General features: G+C 47.3%; 1 protein-coding gene across 2 annotated transcripts in view; it reads left to right on the top strand.

Moving 5' to 3' along the window:
- LOC114840830 (GDP-L-fucose synthase) overlaps window positions 1-19832 on the top strand; it is a 65249-nt gene that overhangs the window by 27359 nt on the left and 18058 nt on the right. The window lies entirely within an intron of this gene.

The following is a 19832-nucleotide window of genomic DNA, read 5'->3' as shown; positions in this document are numbered from 1 at the left end:
TTGTTTTGGTTAGATATTGAAACAGTTTTTGGATCCTTGTTCTCTCTTTTTAAGGATATGGCCTCTGCATCTTCACATGACCTTCTACGACCTGTAGTTCTTGGCAGCTTCATAGTACTGTGTAGCTCAATCATTAACATTGTCTTTTCCAATGCGTTCTGCATGTCTGGTCAGCTGGTCTGCACTAAGCATGGGAAATTAGCCTGAAACGTGTGTTACAGTAGTTAAAGATGCATTCCGCAACCTTTCAAGATTACCAAACAATTATTTTAAACATATTTGATCTAGTTATTCATATGGTGCAACAGAGCCAACTGCAAAAGTGTAATTCCAATGTGTTTTATTTTCATGTGTAACAAGACATTGTGTTATTACTAAAACAAAAATCATGTATATTTACACACTTGTAATAACCTATACTGATTAATCATTATTCTATTGTAATTTCAATGTAATACCAGGGGAAGCAAACCACTAAATATTATGTATTCATAAACCTCTGTTTTATGATTCCTTTTTTATGTGGCATAGGTTATCTGTCAAAAAACCTCAGGTTTGGCTCCCTCAGATGGATGTTACATTTTACATGATTACAGGCTGAATATTATAGGCTTCATTACAGGCTGAATAATACAGGCTTCATTACAGGCTGAATCTTACAGGCTTCATAACAGGCTGAATATTACAGGCTTCATTACAGGCTGAATATTACAGGCTTCATGACAGGCTAAATATTACAGGCTTCATTACAGGTTGAATATTACAGGCTTCATTACAGGCTGAATATTACAGGCTTTATTACAGGCTGAATAGAAATGTTCTATGTTTGTAATTGCAATTTAAGTGTCAAAGAAGGCCATAGATAATTTAAGTTTTATTGAATGTGTGGGACTGTTTTGGCCTGTCAGTTTATTAGTTAAAAGTACTGGTTTCAATGCAATAGTCAATTCAAGTGTCAGAGGTTGAAACCCTTAAGAAATCTTTAGATTCAAGCAAACAACCATTGTCGATGATTTAGAAAATTAGAAGGAGTTGGTTTGGGGGAAGGATTTAAACGATTTAATGGCAGATATCTGTCAACATATATCGAGGCCTCCCAACCTGAACAACAATCACGCCTTCACCTCTAGCTCCGGCTGACTTGCTAGGACTGGCGTTCAATCCAATTGGAGGAATCTTTACTTGTGGGCGGAGTCGTAGTTGGCCACAAACCAATCACAAGTCTCCTTCAGGGCTATAGAGGGAAGAACAAGACCAACCGTGAACACGAGACACACACTCTCCAGACTATCATGTGGTTCATTAACAAACTCCATGACCTGGGGATCAGCCCCCCTCTCTGGAAATGGACACTGGACTTCCTAACCAACAGACCTCAGTCAAGTCATAGTCAGGTTTGCAGACGACACCACGGTGGTAGGCCTGATCAGTGACAGTGATGAGTCTGTCTACAGAGAGGAGGTCAAGTGCCTGGCGGAATGATGCACTGATAACAACCTGTCCCTCAACGCAAAGAAAACCAAGGAGCTCATTGTGGATTACAGGAAGTCCAAAGGCTGCAGTCACGCCCCAGTTCTCATCGATGGCACTGAGGTGGAGCTTGTGTCCGGCTTCAAATTCCTGGGTGTCCACATCTCTGAGGACATATACTGGTCCCTCAACACCTCAGCCCTGGTCAAAAAGGTGCAGTAGCACCTGTATTTTTTGAGGAGGCTGAAGAAAGCCTGCCTGTCCTCCAAGATCCTTGTGAACTTTTACCGCTGCACAACTGAGAGCATTCTGACAAACTGCGCCACAGTGGTTGCTCCGTGGCTAACCGAACAGCCCCGCAACGAGTGGTGAAAAACCTCTAGAACCTCACTGCTGCTATCAAAAGGCCCCACTGTTCATTTTAATGGAAGGCCTCCATAGCAATAAGAATGTGATCAACTGCAAAATCCCTGCCAAACTGTGTTCATTTTTGTTAACTTAAGGCATCTGTCATTTTCAAAGCAGTAACCACTCAGTTGTACTTAATATGCTGGTTTTAGCACAACACCACCACAATGTTTAACTAAGGTGTACAATATCTCATAAATAAATCTGAACATTTTCCCAAAATGTTTTCCTCAAGTTCCCAGTGCTGTGAATGAAGGTACCTTGTTTGAAGGGGGTGAAGGTAAAGTTGGGACAGTACTGGCGAAGCTTGGCATTACTGGCTGTCTTCTTGAACTGTCCATCTGCTTTAGTTGTGTCATACTGGAAGACATGGGGTTAAAGAAGCAAACATGCAGCGGTACCTTGAGATTGAGTGTGTGTGTGTGTGTACATGCTTGTGTGTCAGTGCATTTGTGTATATGTATGTGTGTGTGTTTCTGTATGTACAAACTTGTGTGTGTGTGCACAGTCTATCTGGCCAGGCAGACAGTTGGAAGGATACAGTCACTTGACCCTTGAACCCTATCACCCCGACAACAGCCTCTGCTGCCTCCTTGATGGACACCTCATCTTCCTCACCGACTGAAATGAGAAGACATACTCAACGCTGTGTCTGTGTGTGTCTGTGTTGAGGGGTGTTTGTGTTTGGAAAGCCTTTTGAGAATCAAACTACCCTGGAATAGTATACTGAAAGGACTAAATAGTGAATGACCAACATGACAGATAAGGATGTGATTAAAATGACCACTGTGGTGATTTGAGTTTGTGTAACTATTTACATTATCTGACTTACTATAAAAGGACAATATCCCACACTCATGCTACACATCATTTTTTATTAAAAATAAGCAAACAACTGTTCGCTGGGATCTTTGAAATTGGAGTTCCTGAGGCCCACTCCACTAATGCACTGCCCTCCTCTGACACACATGCACACACACGCACACAGAGACACATACACACACACACACACACACACACACACACACACACACACACACACACACACACACACACACATGAATACACACACACACGTTCAAAGTGTTAAAGGCCTGATTTGTATGCAGAGTAAAGGCCTGAGGCAGATTCCTGTTGTTGTTTTGGTGATCTTACTCCGAGCGATGTAGGCTTTGTGTATGAGTCCTGGTAGAACATGCCCGTCCTTGATGTTGAAATTATCATGAGGACCAAACACATTGGTTGGTATCACTGCCGTGTAGAAACGTTCACGCTCTTGGTCGTGATACGCCCTGCCAGATAACAGACAATCACACTCGTCAACAGACCTACAGACATACACACAGGTTAACAGACCTGCAGACATACACACACGTCAACAGACCTGCAGACATACACACACGTCAACAGACCTGCAGACATACACACACGTCAACAGACCTGCAGACATACACACACGTCAACAGACCTGCAGACATACACACACGTCAACAGACGTGTTTGGTAAACACATTTTTGGACCTCCAAATCTTGGTAAGTAGACTTTTGACATTATTGTTAATCAGCTTTAATTACCTGTATACACTTGTTAATCCTGTTTGTATTTAGTTCAAGTGACCAGCATCTGCCTCAGTTGGACTGGGTGGCCAGACTGTGATCTTCCACAACCTGAGCAGATACTTTGTGTAAGTTTAATTATTTACAGACATTTTTAGTCTTGTTCTAAAGTGTTATTAACAATTATGACTGTGCATACTGACCCTTGGTACAACATTCTATATTCCAACAGATTGAGGACAGCCGGGTGATGATACAAAGTACATTACCACAATGGGGTCAGTTACGGACACCCTTCCTTGTGGCTGCACAGCGTGAGGGGATTTTTGTTTTCCTTCAGGCTTGAAAGCTGAAGGTAATACAGCCAACTCTTCAAAACTGCGCTGTACGTAAATGTATGTTTGAGTTAGAATATTTAAATCTGAAAAGTGGATTGTTATTTACACGTTAAACCAGAGAAATGGCGAAAGATAATGCTAATGACAGTCCAGACACGGAACAGCCAACAACCTCTACACATAATCAATCAACCACACCCCAAAATACAAATGAACCAACCATTACTTTGTTACACAGCGATGCGAACAATAATCCTCAGATACAAGGCTTGTTAACCGAGCTTAGTAGCCCCCATTTTTCACACGATCTAGTTGACACTCCTTCGAGCTCTCTGATGCAAACTCAGTGCAGTGATGGCGATGTTAGAGTTATACAACGTAATGCGTTTGACAATGTTGAATTACGACAGTTGATAAATTTACAAAATACTGGTGAAGTTGGTGATTTTGGCACATTCTACGCAAGTATTATGGCAGGCTTGGATACTTTGATTGTTAGAGCCTCAGACTTTGTACAAGGGCCTGGTGATCGTCTGCAGATTGAGTTGATTGGTGAATCTCTGATAGATCCCGTACATGTGACCATGAGAGCGGATGAATATAATGAACGCACGTTTGGTAATTTACTTGAAAGTGTTATGCAGAGTAATGCTGAGATTATGATTGATGAATCACTAGAACTGGTGGTACAAATTGTCAAAAACCGTGAGGGTGGTGCCACGCGACGTAAAGCTCAAACACTGTTGATAGATCAGATTATCAATAAAAAAAGAAGACATTTATATGTGGCTGTGAATAATGATTCTACGTGTTTTTCTGTTTGTTTGATGGGTATGTTGAACCCGCAGTACACATATCCCGAGGCCCTGGTTAGTGGTCGTGAGCTACATAAGGGGGCTGGTTTAGCGTTAGATGAATGTGTGTCATTCACAGATATTGTTCGGTTTGAAGAAATGACAGGGTGTAAAATTGTTGTCTTTCACCCAACATGGGATGGTCACTTTACCAAGTTTCAAAACAGCGAGGAAACCCACCCTAGAACTGTCTTTATGTACTTACACGATAACCATTTCTACGGTATCATGAATCTGAAGGGTTTTCTGGGTGTGTCTTATGTTTGTGACTGGTGCTATACCGGTTTCAACACACACGTGGTGATCATGGTTGTAAACATAGCTGTAGTGTCTGTCTTCATGAAGATTGTCATACCCAACCCCGTAACACAAAGCAGTGCCCTGACTGTAAACGGATATGTTATTCAGATTTTTGTTATAGCCAGCATAAACGTTTGAAGCGCCACAAAAGTGTGGATCGTTGGGTTAGCAGGTGTGACCAGAAGAAATACTGTGTCGATTGTGGTCGCTATTACAATGTCAGTATTACCAACTATAAAGCACACAGGTGCAGAGCTAACATGTGCCCCAATTGTAATGTGGATCTGGCTTTTGAAATGAATCATCAGTGTTTTATAAAACCTGCCAAGCCCGAGGACCCCAGTGAGCGCTACATATTTTATGATTTTGAGACAATTGCCAATCCGGTGAATGGTGTACACACTGCAAATTTTGTGTGTGCAAATAAGCTTTGATAACAAGACGTGGTGTTCAGCCGGAGATGGTTGTGTCACTGCTTTTTTTCAAAAGTTTAGGCAACCGAAATATAATGACTACACATTTATAGCACACAACTCTAAAGGTTTCGATGGTTACGTCTTGATGCAGTACCTTGCTAACAATGGTATTGGCACCACACTTATTGCTAATGGTAGCAAGCTCATGATTTTTACAGACAGCACATTCAATCAGAGATACATTGATAGTCATTGTTTTCTACCTGTGAAGCTGTCAGCCTTGCCACGTGCTATGGGTTTTAAGGATTTGAAAAAAGGCTACTTTCCTTACAAGTTTAACATCAAGGAGAATGAGAACTATGTTGGCCCCCATCCGGAACTGCATTACTATGGTGTGAATACCATGATGGCTAAAGAAAAATAGTTTTTGCAATGGTATGCAAATGTTTCCGCAGACCCCTTTGTCATGCAGGATGAAATAAAGGCTTACTGCGTGAATGATGTGGTCATCTTGAGAGAGGGTTGTATGCGCTACAGACTCGAGTTCCTGGAGTGTGGTGGTGTTGACCCATTCCGGTCAATTACGATTGCTTCGGCTTGCATGAAAGTCTTTTGCAACAGATTCCTCACCAAGGACACCATTGCATTGGTCCCCTCAGACAACTACAACCGTTGTCAGAAGACATTCTCAAACAGCTCAATCCAGTGGCTTGAATATGTGGCCTCCGATGAGAATATATCAATACAGCACGCCCTGAACAAGGGTGAAGTGAAATCGGTGCCTACTATGTTGATGGATATGCAGAACGCGATGGTTTTAGCACAGTCTATGAATTTCTATGTTGTTTCTGGCACGGTCACCCAAAGTGTCATTGTTCAACAAGCATCAATCCAATGAAAAAGATTCAGTATGGGTTAATGCACCAGCAATGGTTGACAAAGCTAGAGGCTTTGAAAGAACAACACAACGTACATGTTCAATACATATGGGAGTGTGAGTGGAACCGGCTTGAAAACACATCCGCAGATGTCAAAGCTTTCTTGAAGACCTTTGGTGCTCCAGAGTGCCTTGACCCTCGGGATGCTCTTTTTGGTGGTCGTACTAATGCGATTCATCTGAAGTTCACGGCTATCACATTGTGGAAATATTTGAAGTCTGGGATTTCACCAGGACATCAGATGATCTTTTTGCAGATTACATGAGAACATTCCTGAAGCACAAGCAGGAAGCTAGTGGCTTCCCACCATCTGTGGTTGACGATGAGACTAAAGACCGGTATATCCGTGAATATCATGAAAAGGAGGGTGTGCAGCTTGACAAGAAAAACATTGTTGTAAACAGTGCTAGGCGATCTTTAGCTAAATTGGCAATGAATAGTCTTTGGGGTAAGATGGGTGAGCGGACTAACCTTATGAACACAATGTTAATTACAGATCCGGAGGAGTTTAGCCACTACCTTTTTTCCAGTGAAATAGATGTTGGTTATTTCTTGTTCATCTCAGACACTGTTGCGATGTTACAGTGGCGTTACACAAAACAGACACCAATCAAACCACGTAACGGCGACATTTTTATTGCCGCGTTCACAACCGCTTATGCTAGACTCGAGTTGTATTCACTCTTGGAGAAGTTGGATAGACGTGTACTCTACACAGACACTGATTCCGTGATCTTTGTCACACGCCATGGGGATTGGGTCCCCCCACTGGGCCCGTTCTTGGGTGACTTGACCGACGAGTTACCGGATGGTGACAGCATAGCTCAATTTGTTAGTGGTGGGCCAAAGACATACGGTTACAAAACCGTTAAAGGTCTGACCTGTCTCAAAGCAAAAGGCATTACGCTCAACAGCTACAACACAACCATTGTTAATTTGGAGACGCTAACACGACTGGTTGACAACTTTGTACGGGGTGAGGGCGGTGATGATGATCATGTCCTTGCTAATGCAGACACAATTGCTAGAGATAAAAGAACATTCACGTTGAAAAACCGAGTAGTGTCTAAGCGTTTCAGAGTTGTGTACAACAAGCGTGTACTGTTCCCTGATTACAGTACAAGGCCTTATGGGTACTAAGCCACAGTCTAGGATGGATAGCGGTTTTGACCCGCGACTACAACACCCGTTCAGCTGTGTCATTAGTGGCCCCAGTAACTCTGGTAAAACATATTTTGTGAAGATGTTGTTGGATAATGCAGAGGTTGTATTCTCCAAAGAAATTCAAAATATCGTCTGGGTTTATTCATGTTGGCAACCGCTGTATGACGAACTGTTGAAAGTAAGGGAGATACATTTTATAGAAGGTCTACCAACATCGCTGTGTGATGACAATCTGCTACCGATTCAGAAAAACAACCTTTTAATTATTGACGATTTAATGAAAAATGCATCAGAGAGTTTGGAGATGGAGAGAGTTTTCACACAATATTCACACCACCGTAACCTGAGTGCAATTTACCTCGTCCACAACATGTTTGTTAAAGGCAAATCTAGTAGAACTATTAACTTGAACACAAACTACCTCATCTTGTTTAAAAACCCCCGCGACAATCAGCAGATTAGTATTTTAGGCAGACAGATATACCCCGGTCTTTCTCGATTCTTCATGGAGAGTTTTAAAGATGCAACACATCCACCTTTTGGTTATTTACTTATTGACTTTAAAGCTACAACACCAGAAGACTACCCTCTGAGAACAGGGTTATTTTCAGGGGATTGGCCTGTCGTGTACGTTCCTAAGAAAGTTTGATCATGTCTAAACGCATTCGTAGAAATTTACCACTTTTGAAAATGATATTTAAGGCACCGGCAAGTCAACGAAAAGTTATTTTAGAATCAACATCCACCGACCTCATTCTATCACTCTGTGAAATAGCGCTTAATCTAAGGCGCGGTAATATACCCTTAACCGAGTCGCAGCTCCGAAAAGTAAAGAGACAAAAAGCCAAAATTATATACATGTCTAGAAAGAACACTTCAGTTGCACGGAAAAGAAAAACCATCAACCAATCTGGAGGTTTTCTACTGCCGTTACTAAGCGTTGCAGTTCCATTCTTAACCAGTCTAATTGCATCGAGACAGGGTTAAACAACATGGAGCATGCTCAGAAAATGTTTCTGGTGCCACAACATCAGTTAGAAAAACTGCGAGAATCCAAAACGACTAGCACCGATGTAAGACAATCTGTTGAGAATGATTTGGACTCATCGATTCGCAATATACTGTTGAAGCCTGATATGGATTTACATGAGAAAGCTAAAAGATACTCTGCCATTTTACAAAGATTTTTGACTGTTGTGCGCCAGGGGGAGCTTGATACAAACACCCTGACTTTAAGTCTACCCGGGTCTGAGACCGGGTCTGCTGTAGTAAACGTGACTGAGAATAAGCAAACTGTTGACCGAAATGTTGACCTTGTTTATGAAATTTTGGATAATGTGCCTGTGAAGCGTAGAAAGAATGTTGAATATATTCTTAATAGAATGCACAGGTCTAAAGATTTGACTTCATGGAATTCAAATGGTGAATTCGTTTTCAAAGGAGAGATAATCAAGGGCTCGCACCTATTGGATCTTGTTAAAAGTATGACAGCTACCAATAAAATTGCTGACGATAGAAGACCGTTGGGGTGGGGTGTGTTTTTAGAGGCCATGGCATGTCTCAACATGCCTTTTACAACTATTCCAAATGCGCATGTAAGACGTAAAATAAATTTGTATAAACAAAAGTCTGGTGACACAATGGTTGATTTAGCCACACCACCAGCAACTGGTTTTCAAACAACCAAAGCTTTCTTTGAACCTCATACCACGGACCCCGCAAAATGGCTTCCATTTTAATGTTTTTATTTTCATTGTATGTATTGTATGTTTGTTTTATCTTGAATAAATGTTGTATGAAAAATAATATGTAAACATTGATGTGGTTTTACAAATGTTTTTATTTTTGAATAATAAAGTTGACATACACGTGATTGGCTTTTCTATTTCTTCAACAACCATGGCACAAATTAAACGTTTCACAAGATTGAGCATGTTGTATGCAATTAAACATTTGCTTATCACGCTTACTCTGGTACATCTTAGCTACAAACTTTGAGACTAGGGCATCATTTTCTCGTAAATCATCAGCATAAAAAGACATAAAATCTTTGTAACTCAGACCTTTTGTCATTAGAAAGAGAAAGAACACACAATGCTGTCCACACGTGGTTGAAACCAGGTCCTGTACTTGTTTTGAACTGTATTCCACATTCTCACAGGTTTTCAGAAAGGCCTTGATTGACTTGGGAAAATATGTAAAATCCGGGGGGTTTCCAAAACTGTCATAAAACCTTCCAATGCCATCATCCGTTATGTAAATAGCCAGCCAGTGCTCCCCAGGGTGATTGCTTGGGTGTGTATTAACAATCATCATTGATGCAACATCTCGGACAGGCACCCTGTCACGGTCGTGGGATGAAGAGGACACAGGCGCCGAGTAGAGGTAGGTAAGGTAATCCATTTAATACAAAATAAAGAATGCAGGACTCCAACAAAACAAAAAGCAGCAACCAGTGACGTGGGTATTCCTTACACAGGATAAACAAAACCAAAATGAACCACGCCTTGGGGCCTACAAACTAAACTTAAATAGGGTCCCCAATTGGAGGCAATGACTAACACCTGCCTCCAATTGGGGAAACCAAAAAAGGAGTAGAGGTGGCTAAAGGCCACCTCCTGTCCTGTCCTGGCTATGCCCCGAGCCCAGCGCAGAGATGGCTAGGGGCACAGCCAGGACGTGACAGTACCCCCCCCAAAGGCGCGGGCTCCCGACCGCAAGACCGGGACGACCACACCCGGACCGGTGGAGGCTCAGCGCCCGGAGCCGCCGGCACAGGCCGGGGAGGCGGAGCCGCAGGGACAGGCCGGGGAGGCAGAGGGTCAGGAGACGGGAGAGCCGGCGGAGGGACAGGAGCCGGCAGGAGAGCCGGCGGCGGGTCGACAGCCGGCGGAGGAGCAGGAGCCGGGGGAGCCGGCGGAGGGTCGACAGCCGGCGGAGGAGCAGGAGCCGGGGGAGCCGGCGGAGGAGTAGGAGACGGGGAAACCGGCGGAGGGTCAGGAGCCGGCGGAAGAGCCGGCGGAGGAGCAGGAGACGGGGGAGCTGGCGGGGGAATAGGAGCCAGTGGAGGAGCAGGAGCCGGGGGAGCCGGCGGAAGGTCCGGAGCCGGCGGAAGAGCCGGCGGAGGAGTATGAGCCGGGGGAGCCGGCGGAGGAATAGGAGCCGGCAGAGGAATAGGAGACGGGGGAGCTGGCGGAGGAATAGGAGCCGGCGGCAGGTCGGCAGCCGGCGGAGGAGTAGGAGCCGGGGGAGCCGGCGGAGGGTTGACGGCCGGCGGGGGAGCAGGAGCCGGCGGAGGAGTAGGAGCCGGGGGAGCCGGCGGAGGGTTGACGGCCGGCGGGGGAGCAGGAGCCGGCGGAGGAGCAGGAGACGGGGGAGCCGGCAGGGGAATAGGAGCCGGTGGAGGAGCAGGAGCCAGGGGAGCCGGCGGAGGGTCCGGAGCCGGCGGAAGAGCCGGCGGGGGAGTAGGATCTGGGGGAGCCGGCGGAGGAATAGGAGCCGGCAGAGGAATAGGAGACGGGGGAGCCGGCGGAGGAATAGGAGCCGGCGGCAGGTCGGCAGCCGGCGGAGGAGCAGGAGCCGGGGGAGCCGGCGGAGGGTTGACGGCCGGCTGGGGAGCAGGAGCCGGCGGAGGAGCAGGAGACGGGGGAGCCGGCGGAGGAGCGGGAGCCGGCGGAGGAGCAGGAGCCGGGGGAGCCGGCGGAGGGTCAGAACCCTGTGGGAGAGCCGGCGAAGGAGCCAGAGACGGGGAAGCCGGCGGAGGGTCAGGGAGAGCCGGCGGAGGGCCAGGGAGAGCCGGGACAGGCGAGGGCGCCGCTGAGGCCGGGACAGGCGAGGGCGCCGCTGAGGCCGGGACAGGCGAGGGCGCCGTGGGACGAGGCGGCGGCACCTGGGCAGGAAAAGGCGCTGCGGGCGGCGGCGGCCAGTCATCCGCGGCCCCGGGCGGCGGCGGCCAGTCATCCGCGAGCTCGGGCGGCGGCGGCCAGTCATCCGCGAGCTCGGGCGGCGGCGGCCAGTCATCCGCGAGCTCGGGCGGCGGCGGCCAGTCCACAGCGGGCCCGGGCGGCGGCCAGTCCACGGCGGGCCCGGGCGGCGGCCAGTCCACGGCGGGCCCGGGCGGCGGCCAGTCCACGGCGGGCCCGGGCGGCGGCGAAAACAGGACAGCGGGAGGAGCTGGCGGCTGAGGCCACTGGGCAGCGGGAGGAGCTGGTGGCTGAGGCCACTGGGCAGCGGGAGGAGCTGGCGGCTGCGGCCACTGGGCAGCGGGAGGAGCTGGCGGCTGCGGCCACTGGGCAGCGGGGGGCGCTGGCTGCGGCTCCCGGGCAGCGGGGGGCGCTGGCGGCGCTGGCTGCGGCTCCCAGGCAGCAGGGGGCGCTGGCTGCGGCTCCCAGGCAGCAGGGGGCGCTGGCTGCGCTGGCTGCGGCTCCCGGGCAGCGGGGGGCGCTGGCGGCGCTGGCTGCGGCTCCCAGGCAGCGGGGGGCGCTGGCTGCGACTCCCAGGCAGCAGGGGGCGCTGGCTGCGCTGGCTGCGGCTCCCAGGCAGCGGGGAGCGCTGGCTGCGGCTCCCGGGCAGCAGGGGGCGCTGACGGCGCTGGCTGCGGCTCCCGGGCAGCGGGGGGCGCTGGCTGCGGCTCCCGGGCAGCGGGGGGCGCTGGCTGCGGCTCCCGGGCAGCGGGGGGCGCTGGCTGCGGCTTCCGGGCAGCGGGGGGTGCTGGCTGCGAGAACCGGTACGTCGGGTCCCGATAGCCCCACCAGTCCTCACATCTCCCTACATCAGGGAAAGCCCTCATAGGCCCCACCGGCGTTGTTGCCCGACGCCTAAGAGCTGGCACCGGGCAGGGCTGGGGCACCTGGACTACCCCACACGTGAGCACGGGTGGCACGGCCGCGCCCTTCCACTCCGCCTGCCCCCACAGCACCCCCCCAAGAAATTCTTGGGGCGGACACAGAGAGGTTTGCTTCTTTCGCCTCTGTCGACGTCTCCTTTTGGGTGGACGCTGTGTTGGCCCAGTGTGCCGCAGGGGACGGTAGGGGTTCTCCTCCTCCTCAGTGTCGCTGTCAGGCCAACCGAGGAGTTCCCCTACCGTCCATTTCTGCCGTGTCCCTTTGTGGTGGTTCATTCTGTCACGGTCGTGGGATGAAAAGGACACAGGCGCAGAGTAAAGGTAGGGAAGGTAATCCATATTTAATGAAAAAATAAAGAAGGACTCCAACAAAACAAAAGGCAGCAACCAGTGACGTGGGTATTCCTTACACAGGATAAACAAAACCAAAATGAACCACGCCTTGGGGCCTACAAACTAAACTTAAATAGGGTCCCCAATTGGAGGCAATAACTAACACCTGCCTCCAATTGGGGAAACCAAAAAAAGGAGTAGAGGTGGCTAAAGGCCACCTCCTGTCCTGTCCTGGCTATGCCCCGAGCCCAGCGCAGAGATGGCTAGGGGCACAGCCAGGACGTGACAATAACTCTATTTCTTTTAAAATGTATAGGTACAGGCCTGTGTAGCGTGTATGTATCCTGGGCGAGCAGCCAGTCATCGGCCTCACCATTTTTGAGGATCTCCCCGGTTTTTTCCAAGTATGCTCTTTTCAAACCCTCTCTACCCACATAAGCACCAGGGTTTGCCGGGTCATAGTAAATACTTTTCATAACCTGTTCAGACATCGTAGAGTGTTCGAGCAATAATGAGAATTAATACATGTTTAACAATGTTTTATTTGAGTTTTCGAAATTACACAACCAATATATTCTGTTACACAAACATTCAGATTTCTCATAGTCTTTGTTTATATACATGTTAACATGAGACCTGAAGCTACCCTGGCCTTAGACAACAGACTCTTTGCTTTCATCACACCATGACCCCGCTGCGTCGCATACAACATCCTCATTAAATTTGTCCATGTACTCATCCCTGTTCTCACTCAGTCTCTGGGTGATGTTCGGCTCCAACTTGAGCTTGTGCAGAAAGTTCTCAGCGGCCTTGTGAACATCAGTCATCGGTGTGTGAAAACCAGATGCGTTCAAAGCCTTGACCAAAACATGTTTCAGTCGCGGTGTTAAAACTGTCGCCACAATGTCATCATAATGGGCCTCAAAAAAATACTCAGGCGGTTCGAGACATGAATGTCTTGTCTGGCTCGGGTGGTCCACTTTGCATCCGATGCATGCTTTGTGTAGAATAGCCCCAACAACGTTTTCCAGAATCATACCCATTGTTGCTTTGATGATCTTTAAAATTTTTGGTGCAAGTTTGTCCATTTTGTGATAACTCTTGTTAGCATTTGAAAGGTATGACAGGTTAAGAGGACCTAGTTGATCACCAACCCTGTCAATCCAATGGTAGTTTCTTGTTGGGTATGCCGGTGGAATCGAGCTGTCTGGGTCAGGGGTTCCGTAGATGGCTTCAGCGTTGTTATCCCAGGCGTCACACAGCCAGTCCTCAGCCTTGGGTTCTTCAATCACCGCTTGGTTGTAATCTTGAGACATGTTTCGTAAATTCTTCCGAATGCTTGAATGTCACCGGCGGTCTGTCGGTTTTTATGCTGTGCTGATGAAGGTGTTGGCTTAAGGCGGGGCTTCGGGGTCTTAGGTCAGTCGATCAGTCCGCAGTCACAAACTAACACGCTGATATTTTCCGGAAATAACTCCAATCTAACAGAGTCATACTCTTTCAGCCCCTCGACAACTTTAAACAGTACATCTACTGTATTATGTGGGCCTTGTTTTTGCCCCAAATAAAACACTTTTCGAAAGGTGACCCATAAACTGGCATTAAAAACCATTTGAGCGGTCACACCAGCCTTAAACACTTGGCCTTCGGGTAATTCATAAAATGCCACCTCCGGTAGCTCTGGGTTGAAGATGTATCCCCCGATCCGACCATCATCCAATTTCCACTCCTGTGTCAACATATCCTGGTGTAGTTGATGGATTCGGGTTAAACTCTGCATCGGTTTCTTCGGGGCTTGCATGTTGATTGCATCTCTGCGGTCCATTTGCAATTTCTTACTAAATTGCTGAGCTGCGTTTAAGCTGTTAGTTTTCACCGGTGTTTCACCCAAAACATTGATCGCCGCACAATCCTCCATGTTTTGTAATGTGTAGGTAAGTTCGCTCAGGCAAGACTGACTGACCATCACCGATGTCTGCGTGATTTAAATACGCAGACCACGCCAATCAACCCATAAAACATGAAAGGTTAACAACCACCGTTTGTATGCCAGCTGTTGCACAACTTGTCAGAAGATAAAACACCGGGGTTTTATATTTGTCGAACACCATTTGCTGTACACCAAACACCTTACCGCTGACACAACACTTATTTACTGCCTGGGAATTTAACATTCCGGAACCCTAAGCCCCATTTGTTAATCATCAAACATAACCCACCTGTTATAACACTAGTCTGGTTTGCTCATCAAGCGTTGTAAAACATCAAACACTGACACATCAATGTAATCATAAATCATAAAGTCACCGGACATGCATACGTCACTCCTGAAGTCCCACCCTAACATACGTCATACAGGAAGTCCCACCCTAACATACGTCATACAGGAAGTCCCACCCTAACATACGTCATAACGGAAGTCCCACCCTAACATACGTCATAACGGAAGTCCCACCCTACAAACCGGATGTCCCGCCCACCTGTCACATCAATATGGAAGTCCCGCCCCCCAGGGCCATAAATCACCATTCTGACACATTATACCCTACACTAACTACTGACATTGCATTGTTGTGAAATTATTGTGAATACTGATAGAATCAAGCTCTGTATCAATCAATCAATCACATTGATTTATAAAGCCCTTTTTACATCAGCAGGTGTCACAAAGTGATTTTACAAAACACTCTGCCTTAAACCCCAACGAGCAAACAACAGTAGTGTCGAATTTCTGTAATCAAAAAATCTCTAAGGGATCGCCCAGCCACCCTGCGGAGAAAGCTCATTTCGGCCGCCTGTATCCGGGATCTTGTCCTTTCGGTCATGACCCAAAGCTCATGACCATAGGTGAGAGTAGGAACGTAGATTGACTGGTAAATCGAGAGCTTCGCCTTGCGGCTCAGCTCTTTCTTCACCACGACAGACCGATACATCGACTGCATTACTGCAGAAGCTGCACCGATCCGTCTGTCAATCTCCCGTTCCATCCTTCCCTCACTCGTGAACAAGACCCCTACATACTTAAACTCCTCCACTTGAGGCAGGCACTCTCCACCAACCTGAAGTGGGCAAGCCACCCTTTTCCGACTGAGGACCATGGCCTCGGATTTGGAGGTACTGATTTTCATCCCCACCGCTTCACACTCGGCTGCAAACCGTCCCAGTGCATGCTGAAGGTCCTGGTTAGAAGGGGCCAACACGACAACATCATCTGCAAAGAGCAGAGACGAAATCGTGTGGTCCCCAAACCTGACACCCTCCGGCCCCTGGCTGCGCCTCGAAATTCTGTCCATAAAAATTACAAACAGAACCGGTGACAAAGGGCAGCCCTGCCGGAGTCCAACATGCACTGGGAACAAGTCTGACTTACTGCCGGCAATGCGGACCAAGCTCCTGCTTCGGTTGTATAGGGACCTGACAGCCCTTAGCAAAGGACCCAGGACCCCATATTCCCCAAGCATTTCATATCAGTGGCAGTCCTATTTGGGCCTGCCGAGTCTGTCCAGCTTCCTCCCCCGCCATCGGATCCAACTCACCACCAGGTGGTGATCAGTTGACAGCTCCGCCCCTCTCTTCACCCGAGTGTCCAAGACATACGGCCGCAGGTCAGATGAGACGACAACAAAGTCGATCATCGACCTGCGGCCTAGGGTGTCCTGGTGCCACGTGCACTGATGGACACCCTTATGCTTGAACATGGTGTTCGTTATGGACAAACTGTGACTAGCACAGAAGTCCAATAACTGAACACCACTCGGGTTCAGATCAGGGGGGCCGTTCCTCCCAATCACGCCCCTCCAGGTGTCACTGTCGTTGCCCACGTGGGCGTTGAAGTCCCCCAGTAGAACAATAGAGTCCCCAGTCGGAGCACTTTCCAGCACCCCTCCCAGAGACTCCAAGAAGGTCGGGTACTCTGCACTGCCGTTCGGCCCGTAGGCACAAACAACAGTAAGAGACCTATCCCCGACCCGTAGGCGCAGGGAAACGACCCTCTCGTTCACCGGGGTAAACTCCAACACATGGCGGCAGAGCTGGGGAGCTATGAGCAAACCCACACCAGCCCGCCGCCTCTCACCATTGGCAACTCCAGAGTGGTGAAGAGTCCATCCTCTCTCAAGGAGTGTGGTTCCAGAGCCCAAGCCGTGCGTAGAGGTGATCCCGACTACCTCTAATCGGAACCTCTCAACCTCACGCACTAACTCAGGCTCCTTCCGCGCCAGTGAGGTGACATTCCACGTCCCTAGAGCCAGTTTCCGTGTCCAGAGATCGGGTTGTCTAGGCCCCTGCCTTCGACTGCCGCCCGATCCTCTTTGCACCGGCCCCTTATGGTCCCTCCTGTGGGTGGTGAGCCCACGGGAGGGCGGCCCCACGTCACCCGTTCGGGCTGAGCCCGGCCGGGCCCCATGGGGGAAGGCCCGGCCACCAGGCGCTCGCATTCGAGCCCCAACCCCGGGCCTGGCTCCGGGGTGGGGCCCCGGCTGCGCCATACCGGGCGACGTCACGGTACTCAAAATTGTATTCTTCATTAAGGGGTTTTGAACCGCTCTTAGTCTGACCCGTCGCCTAAGACCTGTTTGCCTTGGGAGACCCTACCAGGGGCATATAGCCCCAGAAAACATAGCTCCTAGGGTCACTCGGGTACTCAAACCCCTCCACCACGTTAAGGTGGCAGTCCTATTTCATATCAGCCAAAAACTGATCAACATGATACATACACCCTTGTGTTGTTGAAGGATAAAGGCAGATAACTGTTTGACCTTCTGAAATTGTATAAAGCTCTAGAGTATAACTAAAAGATATTTGTGTTTGAAGATTTTAATATACATTTATTATTATAACCCATTTAATTGTGAATGTTACGTTGTAACAACCAAAATAAGTCTTTCACTTTTATGTTGTAGATACGTAATTGTTTTACCTAACCAGTACGAAACCAGCACCAATACATCATGTCAACGTAATGACAACGTGATTTGTTTGTTTATCCATCCAAATACACTGTCATGGCTTCCTGGATGTGAAAGACTTATTTTTGGTTGTTACAACGTTACACGCTCAAATGTGCTCCTTATTTATATATTAACGCTCTCAAATGAAAGCAGCAAGATTGTATTCTAACCTCATTCATTTTTTTTTTGTTCACTATATTTTTTATTCCACAGTATCGTTGAATACTCGTTGCTGTTTGGCAAAAACTGGGTTCCAGGAGGGGCATTATTTCCTGATATACAGGACAGTTGGAATGGCCTATTGTTTCTTACAGTAGCCTGTAAATTACATTTGTATTTTCTTTTTTAGTGAATAAACTGATCGGGCAGTTCATTCTTCTCTAATCTTCTATTTGGTTATGAGTTAAAAGATTATTATAATTTTTAAAAAGTTTATATTATTGCACTTCAAAATTTTAGTAGATGCTCTCATCAAGGATTGCTCAGTGCTTTGTCTGTGGAAAAAGACAAAGTTGCCAGGATCCCGTCCAACGTGGCCCATTACGCAACTGTAAAACTGACACTTACAAATCTCTCCTCTCTCATTACTCCCCGCTTCTTTGTCTCTTCCACTCACATGCCCGCACACGCACAGACATATACATTCCTAATTTAATTAACCAGGTGTGGCCCTCTATGCAAACTCGGAGTCTGTGTTCAATATTCTACATTGTGGGAACAAATTTGAAACCTGTCATCAGGCTAGATATTTGACAGCTTAAAATAAATGTACACCCCAAGGATTCAAACGTAAAACTATATCAGAAACACGCGACGGGTTGAAGGGCAGGTTGGAAATCAAGCCGGCATTATTGGGTGAAAAACAGTGAAAAACAACGTCACAATAAACAAACAGTTGCATTCATTTAATCGCTTAATTTCATAACACACATTTAGGAAGGATGACTGTCAGACAGGTCGAGCAGGTTTAGGGTTTCCAGAAATGTCAACGAGAATCAAAAGAGAGGAAGCTGGGTGACGGAATGAATTGTTCATGAATATGAAGGGAAGAACAGGCATAACTCATTTTACGGGACAAGACAAACTAGAGCGCTCATGGAGATATTCCACCCTATTCCCTAAACACTGCATAACTTTAACAAAAAAGTACTGTAAGGAAAAGTGTGCCATTCGGGGTCTTTGACAGGCAGACTTATTTTCCCACGACAATAAATAATCAATGCAGGGTTTTGCCTTCAGAGACAATGAAATATATGTTACCGAACTGGGTCATTTTGAGACTACAAAAATATTTCATATTGCACCCCACGCTCTTGACAAGGCCAGTGCTTGCTTGTCTGGCGCGCTGTCTCGGACTCTCCTTCCTGTCAACTGCAGTGAGCAGAGCAGGTGTGGTTTTTAAGTCGCTATGACAGAAATAGACAGACAGAACAGACAGAAATCTGACTTCGTTCTAACAGAGATAGGCCTATATGTTAATAAAACAATTGTGGCAAAATATGCCTGTCCCGCACTTTTCACGTGACATGCATGTAGGCTAATCATAGGCTTATTAATATATAATGTTACTATAGTAGTAAACAGAGCATATGAGCGGAGTGGAGCGGTGAGAATATCAGCTCCTTGATCACCGATCTGTTCACCCTACGCTCCCCCGCTCAAAGCAACATCTGGTCGGTCCGCTCATTAACACTCAACGCTCAAAGCACTGTGCATCGCGCTCCACTCAAATCTGCATGTATTTCGCTTTTTTCAACAAAGCCTCACCTCCCAAAGAACAACATTTTCCAAATATAAATGTTTTATTTCAAATTACAAATTTTTCCTAGCCTTTGTAAGAAGGAATATACACAAAAAGTCCTGTAAAATGAATCAATTGGCCTAATTATATGAATAAAAATATACAGGCTTTAAATTAACTATTAGGCCAACATTCTGATAACTGAAATTTTGCGCAGTGTGCACGTGGATGAAAATGTTTTTTGGCTCATATCCATTGTCAAACTTTAAAATAATAAAAAAATAATAATAATTGCTTTCCTTATCTACAGTTCTTTTGAGTTCACCTTCAAGAACACACGTTTGGTCAATGTCTGAGGCTTCAGACTGAACACAATGCGAGCTACTTTAGCCAGGCGTGGAAAAGACGTGTAGTTTTCTTTCCAAAATCGAATAACATCTGCGTCCGGGTTCTGTCTTGGGGATGAGAGGTAATTTTCCACTTTCCGTCTACGGTTATGCGTTGCTGTTCGCTGAAGTATG

This window comes from Esox lucius, chromosome 14 (genome assembly GCF_011004845.1).
Source record: "Esox lucius isolate fEsoLuc1 chromosome 14, fEsoLuc1.pri, whole genome shotgun sequence".
NCBI lineage: Eukaryota > Metazoa > Chordata > Actinopteri > Esociformes > Esocidae > Esox > Esox lucius.
This window is presented reverse-complemented; position numbering and strand designations above follow the sequence as displayed.